Consider the following 25,548-nt stretch of genomic DNA (forward strand, 5'->3'; position numbering starts at 1 on the left):
CCATTGCTGCCACCTTGGCCACTTTGTTCATGAGCCCATTGGGCGATGAGACAGGGGTAGCTGGGGAAAGAGGCTGACTGGTGTCCACAGAATGGGTCATCCTATCCACTTGATTATTAAAATCCTCCTCTGTTAAGGTCACGCTTTAGTGAGCATTCACATGGGATACAAATATCTTCATGGTTTTTGCCCATTCAGAGAGGTCTATCCACATACCTCTTACCAAAATTTCCTTGTCACCAATTTTCCAATCATGTTCCTTCTAAGTGCCTGACCATCCAGCCAAACCATTGGCCACAGCCCATGAATCGATATGTAATCACATGTGTGGCCATTTCTTCTTCCAAGCAAAGTGAACAACCAGGAGCACTGCCCAAAGTTCTGCCCACTGGGAGGAATCTCCTTCACCACTGTCCTTCAGGGATGTCCCAGAGAGGGGCTGTAGTGCTGTAACTGTCCTCTTTAGGGTGGTGTCTGCATGTTGTGCAGAACCATCTATAAACCAGGCCCGAGACTTTTCTTCCTCTGTCAACTGATTGTAGGGAACTCCCCATGAGGCCATAGGTGCAGTCTTGGGGAGAGAAGGCAGTGTAGGAGGAGTGGGGGCCGTGGACATTTGGGCCACTTCTTCATGTAACTTATTTGTGCCTTCAGGACCTGCCCGGGCCCGATCATGTATTGTATATACTAATTCCATTTGATGATAGAGTGTTGCTGTGCACGCCCAACTTTATGACTGGTGGGTCATATGCCTAGTTCATGATGGGAAGCTCAGGTCACATGGTAACTTGGTGGCCCATGGTCAAGTGTTCATTCTCTACTAAGGCCCAGTAGCAGGCCAAGAGCTGTTTCTCGAAAAGAGAGTAGTTATCTGTGGATGATGGTAGGATCTTGCTCCAAAATCCTAAAGGCCTGGGCTGCGATTCACTTATAGGAGCCTGCCAAACACTCCAAACAGCATCCCTATCTGTCACTGACACTTCAAGCATAATTGGACCTGCTGGATGACATGGCCCAAATGACAGAGCAGCTTGCACAGAAGCCTAGCTCTGTTGCAGAGCCTTCTCTTGTTCTGGGCCCCACTCAAAACTAGAAGATTTTTGGGTCACTTGGTAAATGCGCCAGAGTAACACACCCAAGTGAATATGTTGCATCCCAAATCCAAAGCGGCCCACTAGGCATTGTGCCTCATTTTTAGTTGTAGGACGGCCGGCTACAACAATTTACTCTTCACCTTAGAAGGGTTATCTCAACATGCCCCACACCACTGGACCCCTAGAAATTTCACTGACGTAGAAGGCTGCTAAATTTTGTCAGATTTATATCCTACCTTCTGATGTGTAAATGCCTTACCAATAAGTCTAGAGTAGTTGCTACTTCTTGCTCACTAGATCCAGTCAGCATAATGTCATCAGTGTGATGGACCAGTGTGATATCACGTGGAAAGGAAAGGTGATAAAGCTACATGCGAACTAAATTATGACATAGGGCTGGAGAGTTGTTATACAACTGTAGGACAGTGAAGGTGTATTTCTGGCTTTGCTGGCTGAAAGCAAACTGCCTCTGGTGGGCCTTATGGACAGGGATGGAGAAGAAGCATTTGCTAGGTGAATAACTGCATACCAGGTACCAAGGGATGTGTTAATTTGCTCAGTGAAACCACATCTGGTACAGCAGCTGCAGTCGGAGTCACCACCTGGTTAAGCTTGCAATAATCCACTGTCATTCTCCAAGATCCATCTGTCTTCCACACAGACTGAATAGGAGAGTTGAATGGGGATATGATGGGAATCACCACGCCTGCATCTTTCAAGTCCTTGAAGGTGACACTAATCTCTGCAATCCCTCAGGAATGCAGTACTGCATTTAGTTTACTATTTTCCTAGGTAGAGGCAGTTCTAGTGGCTTCCATTTGCAATTTCTCACCATAATAGCCCTCACTCCACAGGTCAGGGAAACAATGTAGGGATTCTGCCAGCTGCTGAGTAGATCTACTCCAAGTATGCATTCTGTGACTGGGGAAAGAACCATAAGATGGGTTTGGGAATCCACGAGGCCCACTGTGAGACAGAGCTGAGCTAAAACTCCATTGATCCCCTGACCTCCATAAGCTCCTACTCTGACTGGTGGACCAGTGTGGTCTCCTGGAAACAGTGTCAGTTCAGAGGCAGTGTCCAGTAGTCCCCCAAAGATCTGATTATTTCCTTTTACTCAATGCACGGTTACCCTGGTAAAAGGCTGTAGGTCCCTTTGGGGAAGGCTGAGAGAAAGATTAACAGTATGAACTTTTGGCAGTGTTCCTCAAGGAGACCTGGGCTCACCATTCTGACTTTTAGGATCCTATTCGTTCCCCATCCATGCTCTCTCACTTTAACAGGGGACACCCTGTAAGGCCAGGAATTCAACTTGTGTTGAAATTCAGCCAGTTGCAGGATGAGATTCTGGGTTTGATTTTCAGCAATCTCAGCCCTGCTACTACAGGAGATAAGGGTCTCCAGGGCACACCTAGAAGCTTTCAGGTCATTTATGTGGCTCTTGTGCTGGGAATTCAAATCCTTGAGCTGGTCTTTACTTTCCCCACTTTGTAGAGCAACATTAGGAGCAACCAGCCAAGCTCATTATAGTCATTAATTTAAGAAACATGTTCAAAAATAAATACACAGTCACCCAGATCCTTGCTTCTTACGAGTGGTTGATTAGGAGTATCCACTGGTAATATTTTGTGTATCTCTCTGAGCAGTTCATGCCATGGAATATCCGTGCTCTCTTTACTACTGGGATAGTCATTAGTGTCTCTAAAATCTAATCAGATTAGAAAGCCAATTCCAGAAACCCCAGAACCAATTCAGAAACTCATCCTTAAAATTCTGTTCCTCTAGAACCACTTTCAGTATCAAAATCAGTATTAGGGCTCTCCAGAGAAACAGAAGCAATAGAATGTAGATAGATAGATAGGTAGATAGATAAAGAGATTTATTATAAGGAATTGGCTCATACAATTATGGAGGCTAACGAGCCCCAAGATCTGCAGGGTGAGTCGGCAAGTGGGAGACCCAAGAGAATCGATGGTGTAGTTACGGCCCAAAGTCCAACCCACCCATGAAGAGCCATTGTTCCATTTGAGTCTGAAGGCAGGAAAAAAGCTGCTGTCCCAGTTCAAAGGCAGTCAGGCAGGAGGAATTCTTTTTTACCTGTTGGGAGGGTCAGCCTTTTTGTTCTGTTCAGGCCTTCTACGGATTAGATGAGGCCCACTCACATCAGAGAGAGCAATCTGCTTTAGTCAGTCTACTGACTTAAATGTTAACCTCATTCAAAAACACCCTCACAGACACACCCAGAATAATGTTTGACCAAATATCTGGGCACCCTATGGCCCAGGAAGGTTGATACATAAAATTAACCATCACAAGGGAATTCCCTGGTGGTCCAGTGGTTAGGACTCGGCACTTTCACTGCTGAGGGCCTGGGTTCAATCCCCGGTCGAGGAACTAAGATCCTGCAAGCCGCGCAGTGTGGCCAAAATAAATAAATAAACAAATAATTTTTAAAATTAACTACAGTACCATAATGGACAACTTTTGGGGTAAAGCTGCAACGTCATCATATTTCCAGGACCAACTCCATGTCCATAAATGTTGTTTATGTCATGAGGACCATCTCAAATTTGGATTTGGGTGCCCCACAAGCCTCATTCCTCAGCCTAAATGTCGGATTTGCATGCAAAATGATTGAGAGAAGCAACAATGCCAAACAGATGATTCTAGGTTAAAATACTCCAGCAAATATTTCATGAATTACTTTTTATTTTGGAGCAATCACAAAGAGAAGTTGCAAGAACAGTACAGAGAATTTTTTTCCTGAACCATCTGAGAGCAAGTTGCAGACCTAGTGCCCCATCACTTCTGAATATTTTAGTGTGCTTTTCTGCAAACAAGGACATTTTCCTACATAACCACAATTCACCCATCAATGTCATGAAATTCATGTTGATCCATCACTACCACCTAATCCTCAGGTCCCATTCAAATTTCACCAGTTATCCTAATAATATCCTATAATTTATAGCAAAAGGAATCAATCCAGGATCATGCATTTCATTTTTATGAATATTTTGAAACAAGTCTGTGTAGTAAGTGAGGTCACAGTGATAGGAAGATGTAAAGGCTTTGCATCTAGAGTTTGTTCTGAAAAACCTGAGATTCAAGTAATACATTGTTTTATTTATTGTTTTATACAGAGGAGTCTTCATCTGTAAGAGTATGCCTTTTGATCTGGTTTCCGTGGGAAATTGTACTATCAGTATGATGAATCTAATTAAATACAAGATACTAACCTCCCACCTGTTTTCAGCTTTGTATAAGACAAGGGCTCAGAACATCCTTCTCTGCTGTTTCATAAGTGTATGAGCTCATCCAAAGGAAGAATTTTCAAAAGTTTGTGAGCAAAAATAAAAATTGAAAGTTTTGGGACTTCTCTGGTGGCACAGTGGTTAAGAATCTGTCTGCCAATGCAGGGGACATGGGTTCGAGCCCTGGTCCGGGAAGATCCCACATACCGCAGAGCAACTAAGTCCGTGCGCCACAACTACTGAGCCTGCGCTGTAGAGACCATGAGCCACAACTACTGAGCCCGCGTGCCTAGAGCCTGTGCTCCGCAACAGGAGAAGCCACTGCAATGAGAAGCCTGCACACCACAACGAAGAGTAGCCCCCGCTCGCTGCAGTGAGAGAAAGCCTGCATGCAGCAACGAAGACCCAACGCAGCCATACATACATACATACATAAATTTTTTTTAAAAATTGAAAGTTTTTTTCCATGAACGATTCTTCCCTGACAGATTTGTGGAGAGATTAGCTGATTTTTTGGGTCCCTGAATATAGTTTATAGAAATTTGGAAGGACCATGTGAAAAGAGATTAATGTGAACTGACAGAGTTTTGGGGGTTCAAAGCAAAAATTCAACTTTGGAAAAGTGAGGTTAAAAATTATTCCCTGGTAGTGTTGCTGTTATACTTTGAATCATAAAGACAAAAATTTTAATGGAGTAGAGTAACATTTGTGAATAACTTCAGGGAAAGAATCATCATTTAAAAACTATTAAAATGTTCAACTGGGGCTTCCCTGGTGGCGCAGTGGTTGAGAATCTGCCTGCCAATGCAGGGGACACAGGTTCGAGCCCTGGTCTGGGAAGATCCCACATGCCACGGAACAACTAGGTCCGTGAGCCACAACTACTGAGCCTGCGCGTCTGGAGCCTGTGCCCCCGCAACGAGAGAGGCCGCGACAGTGAAAGAAAGGCCCACGCATCGCAATGAAGAGTAGCCCCCGCTTGCCACAACTAGAGAAAGCCCTCTCACAGAAACGAAGACCCAACACAACCAAAAATATTAATTAATTAATTAATTAATTTTTTAAAAAAGTTCAACTGGATTTAAATGATTTCAAGAATGAAATAGAAATTCTGGCTAATGGTGGGAAAAACCCATAAATTCTCCTTTTCCATTTACCACCACCTACTTGAGAAAAAAAGCATTTCTCATTAATAACCACAATCAAGATTTTGAAGAAATCATGAGTAAAAAGTCCTGATCAGGAATTGTGTGTAGCCATTTCTGGCATAAAACCTTATGTAAAGTGCATATTCAAAAAATATGCTCGAGTATGTCATTAAAAATGTGAAAAGTTTATTTCGATATTATACAAGGAAAGACTATCTCCTCTAATACTGTATATTTTATTTTTTGTCATAACTATATAAAATAAATACAGAGACTTCCCTGGCAGTCCAGTGGTAAAGACTCCTAGCTTCCACTGCAGGGGGCACTGGTTCCATCCCTGGTCTGGGAACTAAGATCCCACATGCCACGCAGTGTGGCCAAAAAAACACAAAAAAACAAAGTAGTACATGTTTTCACCAAACCCCCTTCCCATCCCTTTCTCTGCACCCCCATACCTCCTCCGAAATGGAGCCAGAGCCACAGCCAGGGTGATGTTTCTTCTGAGCTGTAGGTAGTCTTGCTCCAGCTCTGGGAGCCCAAGGACCAGGACTGAGAACATCTAATAATAATAGTGGCAGCTAACATTTATTGAGGACTTAATTTATGCCAGACACTAAATACATAATCTTATTTAATTCTCACAGTAACCCTCTGTGGTAGGTATTATTATTCTACTATTCTCCTTCATTATAAAGATGTGGAGCTAAGACTATAAGAGATTAAGTCATTTGCCAAAACTCACACGGCCAGTAATTGACGGAGTCAGGATTTGCACCCAGGTAGTTCAGCAGCCCTGGGTGCGTGGCTCCTCCCCTCTGAGTACCCCTCAATGTACCTGCTCCTCTGGGCCCCTTTCTGCTCCCCTTGGGCCTCAGCTTTTCATCTGCAGTGGTTGGCTGTGTAGAGGGGTCGATGTCAGGGCTGTCCCAGGTCAAGCTACAGGCTGAACAGGTGACCACACAGCAGGACAGGCCCAGCTGGGGCTGCTGACGTCTACAATTAGGGGAAGCGGGGAGTAATGAATGTACCAGCCCCTGGTCTAGCCTGACGCTAAGCCCCAGTCTAGGGAAAAGGCCTGGACTTTCCCCTACACTCCTGTCTGGAGCTGATCACAGGGCAATACAGCAGATGCCGTCATCCAGGGGACAGGGATGTGCTAGAAGGGAGATCTTTAGAAGAGAATGAGGCCTGAATACCAGGTAAAGGGCAGGAAAGGGCTCAGTGCCTGCAGCACGTCCTGGCAGTAGTTGAGGGGATGAAATGGCCAGAGAGGAGGCTGACCCTCAAGGCATCTCCAGAGCTTGAGTCCCTCTATAGCCAGCTGCAATTCCCAACCCCTCTGGACTATGTCCTTTCACTCAGACCAAGGCAGACTCTTGGTACCACCTCCAAGCCCCATCTAGCTCTGTCTCCCACATTTTGCCACTATCATGGCTTCAGATCACCCCTTAGCTCTCCCAAGTCTCTCTACCCATCCTGCAAGGTCCAAAGCCAATCCCACCCCCTGCAGAAAAACTTCTAAGTCCAAGTTAAGTTTCCTTTCCTGATGATTGATTTATTGATTTCCTTTTCTTTTCCTATTTGCCATTCTCAGGGAATCAAGCTAATTTTTTGTTATATAGCCTTTTGTTTGTATGTGTCCTGGCAAAATATATTGGTGGGTTTTTTTTTTAGCTTTATTTATTTATTTTTCTTAAAGCATTTATTTATTTATATTTTTATTTTTTTTCATTTCTGATTTTATTGTCTTCTCTCTTTTTTCCTTAGTCAATCTAGCTAAAGGTTTATCAATTTTATTAACCTTTCAAATAACCAACTTTTGGTTTCATTGATTTTCTCTATTGTTCTGTTCTCTATATCATTTATCTCTACTCTAACTTGTATTTTTTTCTTCCCTCTGCTAACTTTGGGTTTATTTTTTTATTTTTATTTTTTTTAACATCTTTATTAAAGTATAATTGCTTTACAGTGGTGTGTCAGTTTCTGCTTTATAACAAAGTGAATCAGTTATACATGTACATATGTCCCCATATCTCTTCCCTCTTGCATCTCCCTCCCTCCCACCCTCCCTACCCCACCCCTCTAGGCGGGCACAAATCACTGAGCTGATCTCCCTGTGCTATGCGGCTGCTTCCCACTAGCTATCTATTTTACGTTTGGTAGTGTATACATGTCCATATCACTCTCTCACTTTGTCCCACTTTACACGTCCCCCTCCCTGTATCCTCAAGTCCATTCTCTAGTAGGTCTGCATCTTTATTCCCGTCTTGCCCCTAGGTTCTTCTGACCTTTTTTTTTTTTTTTTTAGATTCCATATATATGTGTTAGCATACGGTATTTGTTTTTCTCTTTCTGACTTACTTCACTCTGTATGACAGTCTCTAGGTCCATCCACCTCACTACAAACAACTCAGTTTCGTTCCTTTTTATGACTGAGTAATATTCCATTGTATATATGTGCCACATCTTCTTTATCCATTCATCTGTTGATGGACACTTTTAGGTTGCTTCCATGTCCTGGCTATTGTAAATAGAGCTGCAAGGAACATTTTGGTACATGACTCTGTTTGAATTATGGTTTTCTCTGGGTATATGCCCAGTAGTGGGATTGCTGGGTCGTATGGTAGTTCTATTTTTAGCTTTCTAAGGAACCTCCATACTGTTCTCCATAGTGGCTGTATCAATTTACATTCCCACCAACAGTGCAAGAGGGTTCCCTTTTCTCCACACCCTCTCCAGCATTTATTGTTTCTAGATTTTTTGATGATGGCCATTCTGACCGGTGTGAGATGATATCTCACTGTAGTTTTGATTTGCATTTCTCTAATGATTAATGTTGTTGAGCATTCTTTCATGTGTTTGTTGGCCATCTGTATATCTTCTTTGGTGAAATGTCTATTTAGGTCTTCTGCCCATTTTTGGATTAGGTTGTTTTTTTGATATTGAGCTGCATGAGTTGCTTGTGTGTTTTGGAGATTAATCCATTGTCAGTTGCTTCATTTGCAAATATTTTCTCCCATTCTGAGGGTTGTCTTTTCGTCTTGTTTATGGTTTCCTTTGCTGTGCAAAAGCTTTGAAGTTTCATTAGGTCCCATTTGTTTATTTTTGTTTTTATTTCCATTTCTCTAGGAGGTGGGTCAAAAAGGATCTTGCTGTGATTTATGTCATAGAGTGTTCTGCCTATGTTTTCCTCTAAGAGTTTAATAGTGTCTGGCCTTACATTTAGGTTTTTAATCCATTTTGAGTTTATTTTGGTGTGTGCTGTTAGGGAGTGTTCTAATTTCATTCTTTTACAAGTAGCTGTCCAGTTTTTCCAGCACCACTTATTGAAGAGGCTGTCTTTTCTCCACTGCATATTCTTGCCTCCTTTATCAAAGATAAAGTGACCATATGTGCGTGGGTTTATCTCTGGGCTTTCTATCCTGTTTCATTGATCTATATTTCTGTTCTTGTGCTAGTACCATACTGTCTTGATTACTGTAGCTTTGTAGTATAGTCTGAAGTCAGGGAACCTGATTCCTCCAGCTCCGTTTTTCTTTCTCAAGACTGCTTTGGCTATTCGGGGTCTTTTGTGTTTCCATACAAATTGTGAAATTTTTTGTTCTAGTTCTGTGAAAAATGCCAGTGGTAGTTTGATAGGGATTGCATTGAATCTGTAGATTGCTTTGGGTAGTAGAGTCATTTTCACAATGTTGATTCTTCCAATCCAAGAACATGGTATATCTCTCCATCTATTTGTATCATCTTTAATTTCTTTCATCAGTGTCTTATAATTTTCTGCATACAGGTCTTTTGTCTCCTTAGGCAGGTTTATTCCTAGATATTTTATTCTTTTTGTTGCAGTGGTAAATGGGAGTGTTTCCTTAATTTCACTTTCAGATTTTTCATCATTAGTGTAGAGGAATGCAAGAGATTTCTGTGCATTAATTTTGTATCCTGATACTTTACCAAATTCATTGATTAGCTCTAGTAGTTTTCTGGTAGCATCTTTAGGATTCTCTATGTATAGTATCATGTCATCTGCAAACAGTGACAGCTTTACTTCTTCCTTTCCAATTTGGATTCCTTTTATTTCTTTTTCTTCTCTGATTGCTGTGGCTAAAATTTCCAAAACTATGTTGAATAATAGTGGTGAGAGTGGGCAACCTTGTCTTGTTCCTGATCTTAGTTGACATGGTTTCAGTTTTTCACCATTGAGGACGATGTTGGCTGTGGTTTTGTCATACATGGGCTTTATTATGTTGAGGAAAGTTCCCTCTATGCCTACTTTCTGGAGGGTTTTTATCATAAATGGGTGTTGAATTTTGTCGAAAGCTTTCTCTGCATCTATTGAGATGATCGTATGGTTTTTCTCCTTCAATTTATTAATATGGTGTATCACGTTGATTGATTTGCATATATTGAAGAATCCTTGCATTCCTGGGATAAACCCCACTTGATCATAGTGTATGATCCTTTTAATGTGCTGTTGGATTCTGTTTGCTAGTATTTTGTTGAGGATTTTTGCATCTATGTTCATCAGTGATATTGGCCTGTAGTTTTCTTTCTTTGTGACATCTTTGTCTGGTTTTGATATCAGAGTGATGGTGGCCTCGTAGAATGAGTTTGGTAGTGTTCTTCCCTCTGCTATATTTTGGAAGAGTTTGAGAAGGATAGGTGTTAGCTCTTCTCTAAATGTTTGATAGAATTCGCCTGTGAAGGCATCTGGTCCTGGGCTTTTGTTTGTTGGAAGATTTTAAATCACAATTTCAATTTCAGTGCTTGTGATTGGTCTGTTCATATTTTCTATTTCTTCCTGGTTCAGTCTCGGAAGGTTGTGCATTTCTAAGAATTTGTCCATTTCTTCCAGGTTGTCCATTTTATTGGCATAGAGTTGCTTGTAGTAACCTCTCATGATCGTTTGTATTTCTGCAGTGTCAGTTGTTTATTCTCCTTTTTCATTTCTAATTCTATTGATTTCAGTCTTCTCCCTTTTGTTCTTGATGAGTCTGGCTAATGGTTTATCAATTTTGTTTATCTTCTCAAAGAACCAGCTTTTAATTTTATTGATCTTTGCTATCATTTCCTTCATTTCTTTTTCATTTATTTCTAATCTGATCTTTATGATTTCTTTCCTTCTGCTAACTTTGGGGATTTTTGTTCTTCTTTCTCTAATTGCTTTAGGTGTAGGGTTAGTTTGTTTATTTGAGATGTTTCTTGTTTCTTAAGGTAGGCTTGTATAGCTATAAACTTCCCTCTTAGAACTGCTTTTGCTGCATCCCATAGGTTTTGGGTCGTTGTGCTTTCATTGTCATTTGTTTCTAGGTATTTTTTGATTTCCTCTTTGATTTCTTCAGTGACCTCTTTGTTATTAAGTAGTGTGTTGTTTAGCCTCCATGTGTTTGTGTTTCTTACAGATTTTTTCCCGTAATTGATATCTAGTCTCATAGCATTGTGATCGGAAAAGATACTTAATATGATTTCAATTTTCTTAAATTTACCAAGGCTTGATTTGTGACCCAAGATATGATCTGTCCTGGAGATTGTTCCATGAGCACTTGAGAAGAAAGTGTATTCTGTTGTTTTTGGATGGAATGTCCTATAAATATCAATTAAGTCCATCTTGTTTAATGTGTCATTTAAAGCTTGTGTTTCCTTATTTATTTTCATTTTGGATGATCTGTCCATTGGTGTAAGTGGGGTGTTAAAGTCCCCTACTATGATTGTGTTACTGTTGATTTCCCCTTTTATGGTTGTTGGTATTTGCCTTATGTATTGAGGTGCTCCTATGTTGAGTGCATAAATATTTACAATTATACAATATTTACAATTATACAATTATTTACAATTATATCTTCTTCTTGGATTGATCATTATATAGTGTCCGTCTTTGTCTCTTGTAATAGTCTTTATTTTAAAGTATATTTTGTCTGATATGAGAATTGCTACTCCAGCTTTCTTTTGATTTCCATTTGCATGGAATATCTTTTTCCATTCCCTCACTTTCAGTCTGTATGTGTGCCTAGGTCTGAAGTGGGTCTCTTGTAGACAGCATATATACGTGTCTTGTTTTTGTATCCATTCAGCCAGTCTATGTCTTTTGGTTGGAGCATTTAATCCATTTACATTTAATTATCGATATGTATGTTCCTATTCCCATTTTCTTAATTGTTTTGGGTTTATTATTGTAGATCTTTTCCTTCTCTTGTGTTTCCTGCCTAAAGATGTTCCTTTAAAGTATATTGGTGTGTCTGCATGTATTTGTAATGTATCTAAGGGTGTTTATTTATTTATTTTATTATTTTGGCTGCATTGGGTCTTAGTTGTGGCACGTGGGATCTTCATTGAGGCATGTGGGATCTTTCGTTGTGGCGCACAGGCTCTTTGTTGCGGTGCTCAGGCTCCTCTCTAGTTGTGGCGTGTGGGCTCCAGAGCACGTGGGCTCTGTAGTTTGCCACACGCAGGCTCTCTCATGGAGGCGCACGAGCTCAGTAGTTGTGGCACTCGGGCTTAGTTGCCCCGCAGCATGTGGGATCTTAGTCCCTGACCAGGGATTGAACCTGCATCCCCTGCATTGGAAGGCGGATTCTTTACCACTGGACTACCAGGGAAGTCCCTCTAAGGGTGTTATGTTGTATACTTCATTCTGTTTCCTACTTGTTTACACAGCAATATATACTTTTAATTTTTTAAACTTTTTTGTTTTGTAATAATTTCAGACTTAGAAAAAGTTATAAAACTAATACAAAGAATTCTCACATACTCTTCACCCAGCTTTCCCAAATGTTACCATTTTACACAATCACAGTACAATTATCAAAAACAGGAAATTAACATTGTATAATACTATTAATTAATCTATTCACATTTCACCTTGAACTTTATTCAGATTTTACCAGTTTTTCTCCCATGCCCCCTGCAGTGGAGCACGGAGTCTTAACCACTGGACCACCAGGGAAGTCTCTCTAATTTTCTTTTAATTTCTATTTATCTGATGACTACTTAGTTTGAGCATTTGTTCATGTGCCTGTTAGCCTTATGGCTTGCTTTCCTTTTCATATCCTTTGTAGACCTGTTTGCCTCTGAAGGCCTCTCCAAAGTTTTACCTTCTGTGGGGGCTACACTGGTGGTCCCAATCCTGCGGGAAGCCTGGATGTCAGCCAGGGATTCTACACACTATACTGTGGGGGACTCACAGATGCCTCTCTGTCTCTGATTTCTTGACCTGTTTGAACAAACTTCCCTAACTCTGGTCCTCAGCACCCCCTTCTTTTCCAAGCCTCCCTTTGGATCAAGGCCATGGTAGAGTCATATTCATGCCTCCCTACTGACCCTTAGAATGCAACTCCTGTGCCCTCCACACACCTCCACTCAGCCCTGTATGTGTCCACAAGCTGTCTTTCCCTCCCCAAAGCTAACCTTTTATCAGAAAACTCCAGAGACACCCCACTGTCCAAAATCCCCTGAAAGGTTGCTGTGTGGGGTCCTCTCAGGGGAAGGAGGCACTGTAGAAGCTACCAGCAGAACAAGGCATCCAGGAGGTTTCACTCTTGTCAAGGCCTTGGGCTACCTATCTGGAGCATAGCATGAGGATAAAACATGGGGCACCCTCTCCTCAAAGAGGCAAGGGTGTATGGGAAAGATGGAAGAACTTCAGAAGAACCTGGGGCCTGAGTGCCAGGAAACCACAGGAAGGAGGCAGTGGGGCAGCCAGGACAGGGAGAGAGATACCTACGACCTGCAGTGGTTTTTGAGAAATGATGGCCATGGCCCTGGGGCACCTCCACGGCCAGGCCCCTCCCTCATCAGCCTTAGCACCTAAACCCTTCCAGATTACGCCCTTCTGTTCAAAAGTAGACTCTTGGCACCTCCCCGCCATCTTTGTCTCACACACAGACTCCTGCCTTTATCGTGGCTGCCTTCCTCTACTCCTGTCCTTATTTGAACCACTTCCCTCCCTCTGCTGCCCACCCCAGCATCCCACAAAATCCAGATCTAATCACAGGTTTTCTAGGGTGCTTTTTCTGGGTCCAAGTCTCCTTCTTTGTCTCCACTTACCTTCCTCCTCAGGAAAAAAGGAGGGACCTTCTGGCAGGTGCCCAAGGGAAGGGGGCTGGAACCGTAGCATGAAGTGGAAGGGAGTCTCTTCACCTCAAAGGGCTGGGTGTCCTACAACACTGCCTTGAAGCTGCCATCTTTCTGGAGGTCACCATGGTCTGCAGAGCTCACAAGTCAAGGCTCTCAGTGACCATGGCCCTATAAAGTATAAAGCCCTGCAGTTTCCCACTTCATCTCCCTCCCACCCTACTTCCAGTGCTTCGGCCATTCCTGGCAGGACAAGCTGGGCCCTGCTGCCTGGTCTCCAGTCCTTATCTACTGTGGAACCCTCAGGTTGATTCTCCTCTCTCTCCTTATAATCGGGCTCATCACTCCAGACAGCCCATTACCACCTTCTCTGTGGGATCTTCCTTTACCCCTTCCCTAAGGCACAGAAAAGTGGCAATATTAAGCTATGAAGAATATATAGAGTTGAAATAGAGAACACAATAGAGGGGGAGAATAGTAGGCTGAATACAGATGAAGAATGAATACGAGAATTGGAAGATCAGATTGAAGAATTCTCCCAGAAAACAGAAGAATAAAAATATAGAAAATATTAAGTTAAGAAAACAAAGAGAAATGGAAAATAGAAGGCCAGCAACTTGATAGTAGTCTCAGAAAAAGAGTAAGAATGAATAAACGAGAGGAGAAAATATTTGGAGAATGGAGGTAAATATGCCAGGATTAAACCTTACTGGATATAAAATCAAATTACAAACATCAATTGTATTTCTGCATATAAACAGATGCAGTTAGAAAATAAAATGTTTTAATTAACATTTAAATGGCAGTTAAAGATCAATTATTTAGAAATCTTAGAAATATATCTAACAGAGGACGTGTAAGTCCATTATGGAGAAAACGATATAACTTTTTAAAGAGATTAAAGAAGATGTAAATAAATGGAGTGATATACCATATTCACAGGCTGGTGGACTCAATATTACAAAGATGTCAGTTCTCTTCAAATTGATCTACAGATTCAATATAAATCCAATTAAAGCCTAACTTCCTTGATGGTCCAGTGGTAAAGAATCCGCCTTCCAGTGCAGGGGACGCAGGTTCGATCCCTGGTCAGGGAACTAAGATCCCACATGCCGCGGGGCCACTAAGCCCGTGCGCCACAACTATTGAGCTCGTGCGCCTCAACGAGAGAGCCCACGTGCAGCAAACTGCAGAGCCCATGCGTTCTGGAGCCCTCGTGCCACAACTGGAGAGAGAAAACCTACATGCCACAACTAGAGAGAAGCCCGCACGCCAAAACGAAAGTCCCGTGTGCCGCAACTAAGACCCAACGCAGCCAAAGAAATAAGGAAAATAAATAAATTAAAAAAAAAAAAAAAAGCCTAACGGGTACTCATTGTTTTGTGGAACTTGACTCCAAAATTTATATAGAAATGAAAAAGGCCAAAAATACCCATGATTCCTGAAGAAGAACAATATGAGAGGTTTTGCTCTATCAGATGATCAGATTTTTAATATAAAGTTATAATAATTAGGACCGTAGTATTGGCACAAGGATAGAAAACTAGCCCAGTGGAACAAACAGCTCAGAAAAAGACCCATGCATAGTTGCATACTTGATTTAACAAAAATGTGGCACTGGAGAGCAGTGGTACCAGGGCAGTTTTTTCAATAAATGATGTTGGGACAATTGGGTGTCCAAATAGGAAGACAAGCAAACAAACACACCTAAATCAGATGTTTGCCTCACATCATATATCTAAAAACTCAAATAATTCACAGACAGATTATAAACCTAAATGTGAAAAGCAAAGAAGATAACATAGGAGAATATATTTTTGACTTTGGGATAGTAAAAGATTTTTTAAACAAGACACCAAAATTACTAATGATAAAAGGAAGGGATTGATAAAATGGACTACATTAAAAATAATAACGTATTTTCACCTAGAAACACTATAAACGGTGCAAAGGTAAACTACAGAATGGGAAAAGATATATTTGCGTCACGTAAAATGGTCAAAGATTTCATATCCAGATTATAAAATGAAATCCTACAACTCAACAAAAGATCGATAATCAATAGAAAAATATTTGATGGGGAATTCCCTGGTGGTCCAGTGGTTAAGACTCTGCGCTTTCACTGCAGAGGGCCTGGATTCAATCCCTGGTCAGGGAACTAAGATCCCACAAGCTACCAGAAAAAAATTTTAATTAAAAAAAAGAAAAAGAAAGAAAAATATTCGAAAGAGTTGAAGGAGCACGTCACAAGAGAATATCCAAATGGCCAGTAGGTATATGAAAAGGTGCTCAATTTCATTAGTTATCAGGGAAATGCCAATTTAAACTACATGAGATACTATGCTCCTCAGATTGGCAAAAATTAAAAATCGACAGTACCAAGGACTGGTAAGGATGTGGAACAACAGGGCCTCTTATACTCTGCTGAACCTAAAGTTGCTCTAAACAATAAAGTCTATATTACAAAAACAAGAAATCTCTGTATTTCTTCTAGTCACTGGACTGATGTAGCCTGAAATCAGACATAAAGCCAAATCCTGCAGGTTGCTGAATTACAGTGCCGGTTGAATTCACAAGATCTCCAGGTCTCTTATGTGAAATAAAAGTCTGCTGGTTGCTGGAAGAATGGGACCTTGGGAATTGGAATTGGAACATCAAGGTTGATTTGGATCGACCTGAGTTCCCTAAACACCAGCCCCCACTGAGTCTCCCTTGGTGGCAGAGGCAGCCCTTCCTCCCGAGTCTAATGGGGCTGGACCTGCATGACTTGGGGACCCTCTAAGGATTTTGCTAATCTTTCTCAGGATCCATTCACATCACCCCTTGGTGCCTCCATACCCATTACTGGATTCAGATTCCTGCATGTCCCAGGGAAAAGAGAGTCAGACCTGTGAGGAGAAAGCCTAATTTATGTTGGCAGAAACCTCAGTGATATATGTAGGAATTGATTCTATACATGATAGATCAGAGAGAAATAAATGTAATTTTAGATTGGGCCAAACGTTTTTTATTGTGGTAAAATATATATAACATAAAATTTGCCATTTTAACCCTTTTCAAGTGTACAATTAGGTGGCATTAATTATATTCACAATGTTGTGCGACCATCACCATTATCCGATTCCAAAACTTTTTTTTATCACCCCAAGCAGGCACCCATTGAGCAGTAACTCCCGCCCCTAGCTCCTGGTAACCTTTAACCTACTTTCTGTCTGTATAAATTTGCCTATTCTAGATATTTCATATAAGTGGAACCTTAAAATATTTGTCCTTTTTTGTTTGGATTATTTCCCCTAGAATAATATTTTCAGGGTCCATCCATGTGGTAGCAAGTCTGAACTTCATTCCTTTCTATGGCTGAACAATATTTCAGTATTTGTATATACTACATTTTGTTTATCTGTTCATCTGTTGATGAACACTTGGGTCATTTCCACCTTTTGGCTACTGTGAATTATAGTGAATGAATATTGGTGTACAAATATCTTTTTGAGTCCCTGTTTTCGATTCTCTTGTGTATATACCTAGGAGTGGAATTGCCGGGTCATATGGTAATTCTCTTTAGCTTTTTGAGGAACTGCCAGGCTGCTTTTACACAATGGCTGCATCATTTTACATTCCCACCAGCAATGTACAAAGGTTCCAATTTCTCCACATCCTCTCTGATGTTATTTTCTGATGACGATGATGATTATGGCCATCCTAGTGGGTGTGAAATGTTATCTCATTGTGTTTTGATTTGCATATCCATAATAACTAATGATGTTGGGCAACTTTTCATGTGCTTGTTGGTTATTTATATATCTCCTTTGGAGAAATGTCTATTCAAGTCCTTTGCCCATTTTTAAATTGGGTTGTTAGTCTTTTTGTTGTTGAGTTGTAGGAATTCTTTATATATTATGGATATTAAACCCTCGTCAGATACGATTGGAAAATATTTTCTTCCATTCTATAGATTGCCTTTTCATTTTCTTGATATTATCCTCTTGATATTGTCCTTTGATGCACAAAAGCTTTTATTTTTATGAAGTCCAATTTATCTATTTGTCCTCTTGCTGCTTGTGCTTTTGGTATCACATTTAAGAACCTGTTGCCAAATCCAAGGTCATGAAGATTTACCCCTGTTTTCTTCTAAGAGTTTTATGGTTTTAGCTCTTATATTTAGGTTGTCGATCCATTTTGAATTAATAGTATATGGTATGAAGTAGGCGTCCAACTTCATTCTTTTGCATGTAAAAATCCCGTTGCACCAGCACCATCTGCTGAAGAGACTGTCCTTACCCCATTGAATGGACTTGGCACTCTCATCAAAAACCACTTGGCCATTTGACTTTTTTTTTTCAAGATTGTTTTGACTATTGAGGGCCCCTTGAAATTCCATATGAATTTGAGGATTGGCATTTCCACATTTCTGCAAAAAGGCTGTTGGAATTTTGATAGAGATTTTGTTGAATCTGTAGGTTGCTTTGGGTAGTATTGACATCTTAATAAAAAATCTTCCAATCCATGAACACAGGATGTCTTTCCATTTATTTAGGTCTCCTTTAATTTCTTTCAGCCATAGTTTATAGTTTTCAATACACAAGTCTTTTGCCTCCTTGGTTAAATTTATTCCTAGGTATTTCTTTTAGATGCTATTGTAAATGGAATTGCTCTCAATTTCATTTTAAAACACAGCTGATTTTTATGTGTTGATCTTGTTCCTTGCAGCTTTGCTGAATTTATTAGCTCTAAGCCTTTTCTGCATCTGAAATGCCTTTTCTGAATCAATTGAGATGATCACATAGGTTTTTTTTCCTTTGTTCTATTAATGTGATGTATAACCTTGATTGATTTTCTGATGTTGAACCACTCTTGCATTCCTGGAATAAATCCCACTGGATCATGGTGTATAATCCTTTTAATATGCTGTTGGATTCTGTTTGCTAGTATTTTGTTGAGGATTTTTGCATCTGTATTCATACGGGATACTGGTCTGTAATTTTCTTGTGATGTCTTAATCTGGTTTTGGTAGGGCCAAACTTTTCAGTATGGGTTCACTTATCAGCATTCCTGGATGTACTGTGTTAGCTGAAGCAGCTAGGAGTATTTCTAAGATTTGTCCTCTTGATTGATTGAAACCTGGGCTCAACAGTAGCCTATGTTAATTGAAGTTAAGATGCCAGATGTACAATGTAGAGGGAGGAATCCAAATGCTAGTGTCACTGGTGGTATAGTGGTGAGCATAGCTGCCTTCCAAACGTTTAGAGCGGTAAGAGTGTTGGAATCAATTCATGTGTAACCCATTTAACTAACCCTCTAACTACGTGGACACTCCTTTCACAAAGGCTTTGAGAAATGCATTATGAGGTGTGGCAGAGACTAGCTAGGTGGTCACTAAGCCTGCTTCCTCTTCCTGTTTGGGACAAATTCAGATTACATTTTCCAGCATCCCTTGTGGTTGAATATGACCACTGTCTGAGTTCTAGCTAATGGAATGTGAGCAGAAGTGATGTACACTACAACTAGGCCTAGCTCATTAAAACCTCCCACGTGGTCTTTTCCTCTTCTAGTTGGCTGGGATGGAGATGACAATAGTACAATGGCGACCACGTTTTGAAGATGGCAGACCATCTACACAGAAGGTGCCTAGGACCCTGAATCACCACTTAGAAGAGGGCAGCCCAGCTATTAACAACTGTTTTGGAAGATTGCAGGAGTAAGAAGTAAATTTTATTGTCTTAAATTTCACAGATTTCTTTTTCTGTCCCAGAAGCTAACTTACCTTAACTAATACATAAACATTGCCTCCTTAAAAATCATTGCAGTGGCGTTTTTTTTCCCCTGTAATTTGGGGTCATGGTGAGAGATGGGCCCTCTGATTTCAATGCGGATGATAGGATCACCTTCAGGGACGAGTTGCGTCTGATTCCTATAATGCATAGCAGAGCCATAGCAGTAATCAGAACGGTGATTTGACCTGTGGGAATCTATAGTGGTGGCTAATTAAATGTGGTTACCCTAGGGCCAAATAGATGGACAGCCTAATAAGGTCCTACTTGATTTATGTAACCAAAAAATATCTAGTCTAGCAATTGGAGGCTTGATCTAGTCCCCAAAATGTAGAGTCCCAGCCTCTCCCAGTTCACGGACTGGAGCCCCTCGAATGAAGGGGAGGGTCTACTTACTACACCTTTCACAAGGGTATATGGTGAACTCTCCCTCCTTGCTTTTCCCACAGGAACCTGCAGCCAATGTAATTGTGCCTTGGGGACAGGGAAATACCCAGACCTTTTGAAATAGACTGGATACTGGTTCTGAGTTAATCCCCTGTGACCTAGACATCACCATGGTCCACCAGTCAGAGAGGGATAAAGTCATACGTGAAGAGTCAGCCTGAGTCCTTCTCATATTGGGCCCAGGGGATCGCAAATCCCATCCTGTGGTTTGCTGGTTCCTGGACACATTATGGGAATACACATGGTATATAGATGGCATAAAGGGTAGGAGAGCTACATATGAAGAACAAAGTAGTGAGTGGAAAGATCAGACTGAGGATCTCTTCTGGAAATCAACAGGTAAGAATAAAGAGATATAAAATATTTTTTAAAAAACTAAAGACATGGGGGGTAATATTAGAAGTGGCCACATTGTGACAATAGGAATCCCAGACACAGAGAAAGATAAAAATGGAAAAACGGATCTATTTTGTGAATGAATGCCTGGACAGAGGACACCATGTGACCTGTGCAAGCTGAGCTGCCATGGCAACATGTGTTAACGGTCCCATCAAGCCATGAGGTTGTCTATGTGCAGCAGCACTCTGCCACCAAATAGAGTAAGCTGCCTGAGCAGGTGGCTCATACTCCCACTGGCTGCACTGCCGCCCATTTCTCACACCTGAGTCTCATGGGGCGTTCCCTGTGACCAGGTGACTCAGAGGCACAATATTCAAGCTTGGTTCACAGATGGTTTTGCATAATATGCTGGCACCAGCTGGACATGTCTAGCTGCAGTGTGATAGCCCCACTTAGGGTTGATCCTGGGGACAATGGGAAGGGAAATTCTCACTGCCTGGTTGCATAGATGGTTAGAGGTGTAGATACCACTGATCCGTGAGTAGTTAGTAATGATTTGGCTAGGTGGTCAAGGACTTGGAAAGAATAGGATTGAAATATTGTTCAAGGAGGAGGTCTGGGGAAGAGGCATATGGATGTCCCTTTTGGAATGGGCACAGAGTGTGAAGATAGTCACATCCCACATAAATGAGCACCAGAGAGCATCCACTATGGAGAAAGATCTCAATGAGTTGGACAAGATGTCCTGTCCTGTGGATGTCAGCCAACCTCAGTTCCTTACCCAATGGACTCCTGAACAAAATGGCCATGGCAGCATGCGTGGAGTTTAGGCACGGGCTCTATAATACAGACTTTCACCAAGGCCAGTCTGGCTATAACAACTGCTGAGTGCCCAACCTACCGACAGCAGAGGCACACCAAGCCCCGCTATTGGAACCATTTGTCAGTGGCAACTGATTACAGAGACAGTACAAAATGAAAAGAAACCATTGGACCCCCAACATTTTACTGGCAGGAAGCAGACTGGGGAAACTACTCAGCCGCAAATATGTGATAACTTTCATGAAAAAGGAAGAAAGGCACAGAGAGTGGGACCAAGAGCCCAGAAAGCAGAGCCAAGAGCCATGGAGAATTATTCCCAGGCCTTGAAACCTAATCCAGGAACTTCCATGTGCCCAGCGGGATTTCACAATTGCTATAGACCAGTGACTCCTTTGTGTCTCCCATTTCCCCCGTTTTTTAAATGGAATGGGACTTCCCTGGTGGCGCAGTGGTTAAGAATCTGCCTGCCAATGCAGGGGACACGGGTTCGATCCCTGGTCTGCGAAGATCCCACGTGCCACAGAGCAGCTAAGCCCGTGCACCACAACTACTGAGCCTGTGCTCTAGAGCCCGTGAGCCACAACTACTGAGCGTGTGCACTGCAACTACTGAGCCCATGCGCCGCAGCTACTGAAGCCCGCACGCCTAGAGCCCGTGCTCTGCAACAAGAGAAGCCACCACAATGAGAAGCCCACACACCGCAACGAAGAGTAGCCCCCGCTCTCCACAGCTAGAGAAAGCCTGCGCATAGAAAAAAGACCCAACACAGCCAAAAATAAATAAAATTAAGAAAAAAAAAAGAAATGGAATGTCCATAGCAGTATCCTGTGTCTGTTGCACCATCGTATGTTGGGTGTGTTGGGGACAGATAACTTGTCTCTTAAGTTTCACAGATCTACTGGTGGAAAACAAATAGAACTTAAGGAGCCATACTTAAGGAATACACTGAAGGAGTCTCATTCACACCTGGACCTGATTTAGATGAGATTCTGGACTTTGAGGCAATGCTGTAATGGAATGAGACTTTTTCAGACCTTGGAAGGGGGTGAATGTATTTTGCATGTGGAAGGGACGTGAATCATTGGGGGGCCAGAGGACAAACTATAGTAGTCTCCAATATGGCCCCCAATGATCCCCACCTCCTGGTATTCACATCCTTGTGTAATCCCCTCCCGTGTATGGTCTGGACCTGGTGACTTACTTACTTCTAGTGAGTGGAATATTGCAAAAGTGGTGGGATGTCACTTCTGAGACTAGGTTATAAAGACTGTGACTTCCATCTTGCATGTGCACAATTTTCTCCCCATGTCCCCCCCACACCCCCGTTTCATCTCACTTGATCAACTCTGTTGAAACAAGTAGCCATGTTGTGAGTTGGCCTGTGGAAAAGTCCACATGGCAAGGAAACTGAGGATGGCCTCCAGCCAACAGTTGGCAAGAAACTGAGGCCCTCAGTCCAACAACCCACAAAGAACTAAGCCCTGTCAACAGCCACATGCTGAGCTTGGAAGCAGATCCTTCCCCAGTCGAGCCTTGGGATGACTGCAGCCCCAGCTGACATCTTGATTGCAGCCTGTGAGAGAGCCTGAAACAGAAACCCAGCTAAGATGTACCCAGATTCCTGACCTACAGGAACTGTGAGATAAATGTCGTTGTTTTAAGCCATTGTTTTGAAGTAATTTGTTATGCAGTAATACATAACTAATACAGGCAGGCATGGAGGTTATGTACAAGTTCAGCATATGGACTTCTACCTACCAAGGCCAATCTGGCTATAGCACTGCTGAGGTCCCATCTGCCAATAGCAGAGAGCAACACTGAACCCCTGCTATGAATTATTTCCTGGGGGCAGACTGATTACTTTGGACCCCTTCGCTCATGCAGCACAGGCTGTAGGTTGACAGAGATTTAACGGGAATCCCAGCTCTGCCAGGCTGATATTGCCTGAGCTAGACGTGTTCTTCGTGGAGTCTGTTTCCTGTGTTACATGACAAGGACTTTGTGAAACATCCCACGTGGAGCTTGGCACCCAGAAAGGAGTTCACAAGAGGCTTTTCCCTTCCTTTTCCTGGAATGTGCGTGCCCCAGGGGCAGGGAATCCATCTGTCTCCCAATGCCTTTTCTCCCATCATTACAATTTCAGGGCTTCTGGGAAGCATGGTCAGTATCTACCCCTTCAGGGCCCCAGTGACCATGGACCTCAGACCCCAGGCCCCACTCCTGTGGGGTAGCTAGCGCCCTTACCAATGAGCTTTATGCACTGCAAAGGGAACAGAGTGAGACTCCAACTGCTGTTCTGTCTCCCTCCTTCTGAGCCCAGACTGCAGGCCCCTGACTGGAAGTGGGGGCAGAGGACTCAGGCCGGGGCCTTGCCTTCCCTCTAGGAACTCCCAGTACGGGAACTTGGGGGTGGGAGAGTGTTTCAGGCACCACCTAAGGCACAGTGGGGGCACTAGGGAGGGGGAAGGGGTTGGGGCAGATCCTTAGAGGAAGTGATGTGTCTTCCCATCCCCATGTCACCTGCAGACTCAGGAGCCATTCTGAGGGATATGGCAGCCTCTGGGAGAATGCAGCAGCAAGGCAGTGTCTCTACAGTAGGAACTGACTTGAGGTGAAGATACTGTGCTCCCCCAATCCTCTTTCTCCCCATCTCCCACTCATCTGGGCCCTCCCAAGGCAGTCACTCCTCCCTTTCTAGGTGAGTGTCTGGGGAAGGGGGACAGATCTGCACCCAGAGCAGGCTCTCTGGAAGATGTCACATTTGATCTGGGTCTTACAGGATGGCGGCCAGCACCACTCCTGCAGAGCTCCTGGGATGCACATCACTGTGAGAGATGGGGCAGGATGGTGCGAAGATGGGAAAGGCTGTCTGGAAACCAGTGAGCCCCTTAACTCTGGAGGACCTTAGCCTGGGCCTAGTTCTCGAGCCTGGGAGCTGCTGTAGGTCGTAGGCACCCTCTTCCTCCCCTGTCAGGCCACGTCTTCTGGGGACTGCCTCGGGGCGGCAGTGGTAATGCAGCGCTGAGACTGAACCCCTTCCTGTCCCTGTCCTAGCTCTCATATCCCAGTCTCCTCTGAGGTGGTCTCCAACCTTCTTTTCATGCTCAATTCCATACAGGTGGGCAAACAAAAGACCAGCCTTTCCCCGTGGACAGGGGTATCCACTGGCCCCTGCCTCCCCTTACTTGCACAGCCCAGTGGCTCCTGGCCGGACGACTGAAGGAGGCAGGGCTGAGCCAGAAATCAAATCAAAGCCCATCAAAGGCCCCAGCAATCAAAGCTGCTAGAAGTGGGTGAGCTTTCTCACTCACCACTAGGCTCCCATTAACTGGAAACCTTGAGAAGGGGAAGAAGAGGAGCAAAATGAACCCACTGAGCATTCAGATGAGAAAGGGCAGAGTGGCAGTGTACTGGGGCTCCTGGGCTAGGCATCAGGGCCTGGCTATTAGCCTTTAAGCCCTCTGTGCAGCACCTTGAGAGAAAGGAAAGCCCTTGCAGAGCCCGGCATGACGGGAAGCTGGTGGGCAGGCTTAGCAGGGCATCAGTGCTTTTGCTTCCCCTTCTGTATCCTATCACGAGCAGACTCTGAACACACAACATTGACTACAGAGTGGTTCTTAGCCTTTGGAGGGACAAGGATCCCTTTATGAATCTGATGCAATGTCTTCTTGCCAGTAAAACAGATGCACGCAAACCCCCATAAAAACACATAAATTCTGGTGATGGTCTCTGATTTTAGAGACCCTAGTCACCCTCATTTTAAAGACTTTGGGTCCCAGGAGGGGAAAAAAAAAATCTGTATTTAAAAGTGAACTCGCCTTGAAACCATTATGCTAAGTGAAAGAGCACAATCACAAAGGATCACATATTGTATGACTCCATTTATATAAAATGTCCAAAACAGGCAAATCCATATAGATTAGGTGGTAGCCTAGGAGTGGGGGACCAGGGGAGAGGGGTGATGCTTAAGGAGTGTGGAGTTTCCTTTTGGAATGACGAAAATGTTCTAAAATGTTTTGCAGTGGTGATTACACAACTAGAATATACTCAAAGCCACTGAATTGTATACTTTTAGGGAGTGAACTGTGTAGTATGTAAATTGTATTACAATAAAGCTGCTTTTAAAAAGTGAACTCGGGGGCTGTAAATTACCGTACACCTAGCTTTAGTCCTCATTCAGAGGCAGGAAGAACCCTTTACGGTAGAGAAAAACCAGGGAAGGGTCCCTGGAAGACCCAGCATACGGGTCCAACAGGAAAGCATTCCAGAATGAGATTACATGGGGGGTGGGGGAGTGGTGGTAGTGGTGTTAGGGGCAGTGACCCCCTGTGCAGTCGAAGATCTGCAAATAACTTTAAAGCCCATCCTCCATATCATCCTCGGATTTGACACACCGAGGATAGTACAGTAGTATATATTTATTGGAAGGAAGCTGCGTTTAAGTGGACCTGCACAGTTCAAACCCGTTAAGGGTCAGCTGTGTGTGTGTGTTGTGTGTGTGTGTGTGTATGTATTTTAAGGGCAGTGAAGCATCATGGATAGTTTTAAGCAGGATAGAAACATCCCTCTGAATCAATGAATTGTACATTTAAAACAGGTAAATTTTACG

At 42.8% G+C, this 25,548-nt stretch overlaps 1 protein-coding gene across 7 annotated transcripts in view; it reads left to right on the forward strand.

The window, feature by feature from the left end:
* Positions 1 to 25,072, forward strand: part of KANTR (KANTR integral membrane protein) — a 61,167-nt gene extending 36,095 nt beyond the window's left edge. For 2 of the 7 annotated variants that reach the window (XR_014258470.1, XR_014258471.1), the window contains one exon: positions 19,113 to 25,072. The gene's annotated coding sequence lies outside the window, so the exon portion shown is untranslated. The remainder of the gene's footprint in view (positions 1 to 19,112) is intronic. The other 5 variants (XR_014258467.1, XR_014258468.1, XR_014258469.1 and 2 more) reach the window with 5 other exon arrangements.
* Positions 25,073 to 25,548: the final 476 nt, after the last annotated feature.

The sequence above is a fragment of the Balaenoptera physalus genome, assembly GCF_965194825.1.
Source record: "Balaenoptera physalus genome assembly, chromosome: X".
Taxonomy (NCBI): domain Eukaryota; kingdom Metazoa; phylum Chordata; class Mammalia; order Artiodactyla; family Balaenopteridae; genus Balaenoptera; species Balaenoptera physalus.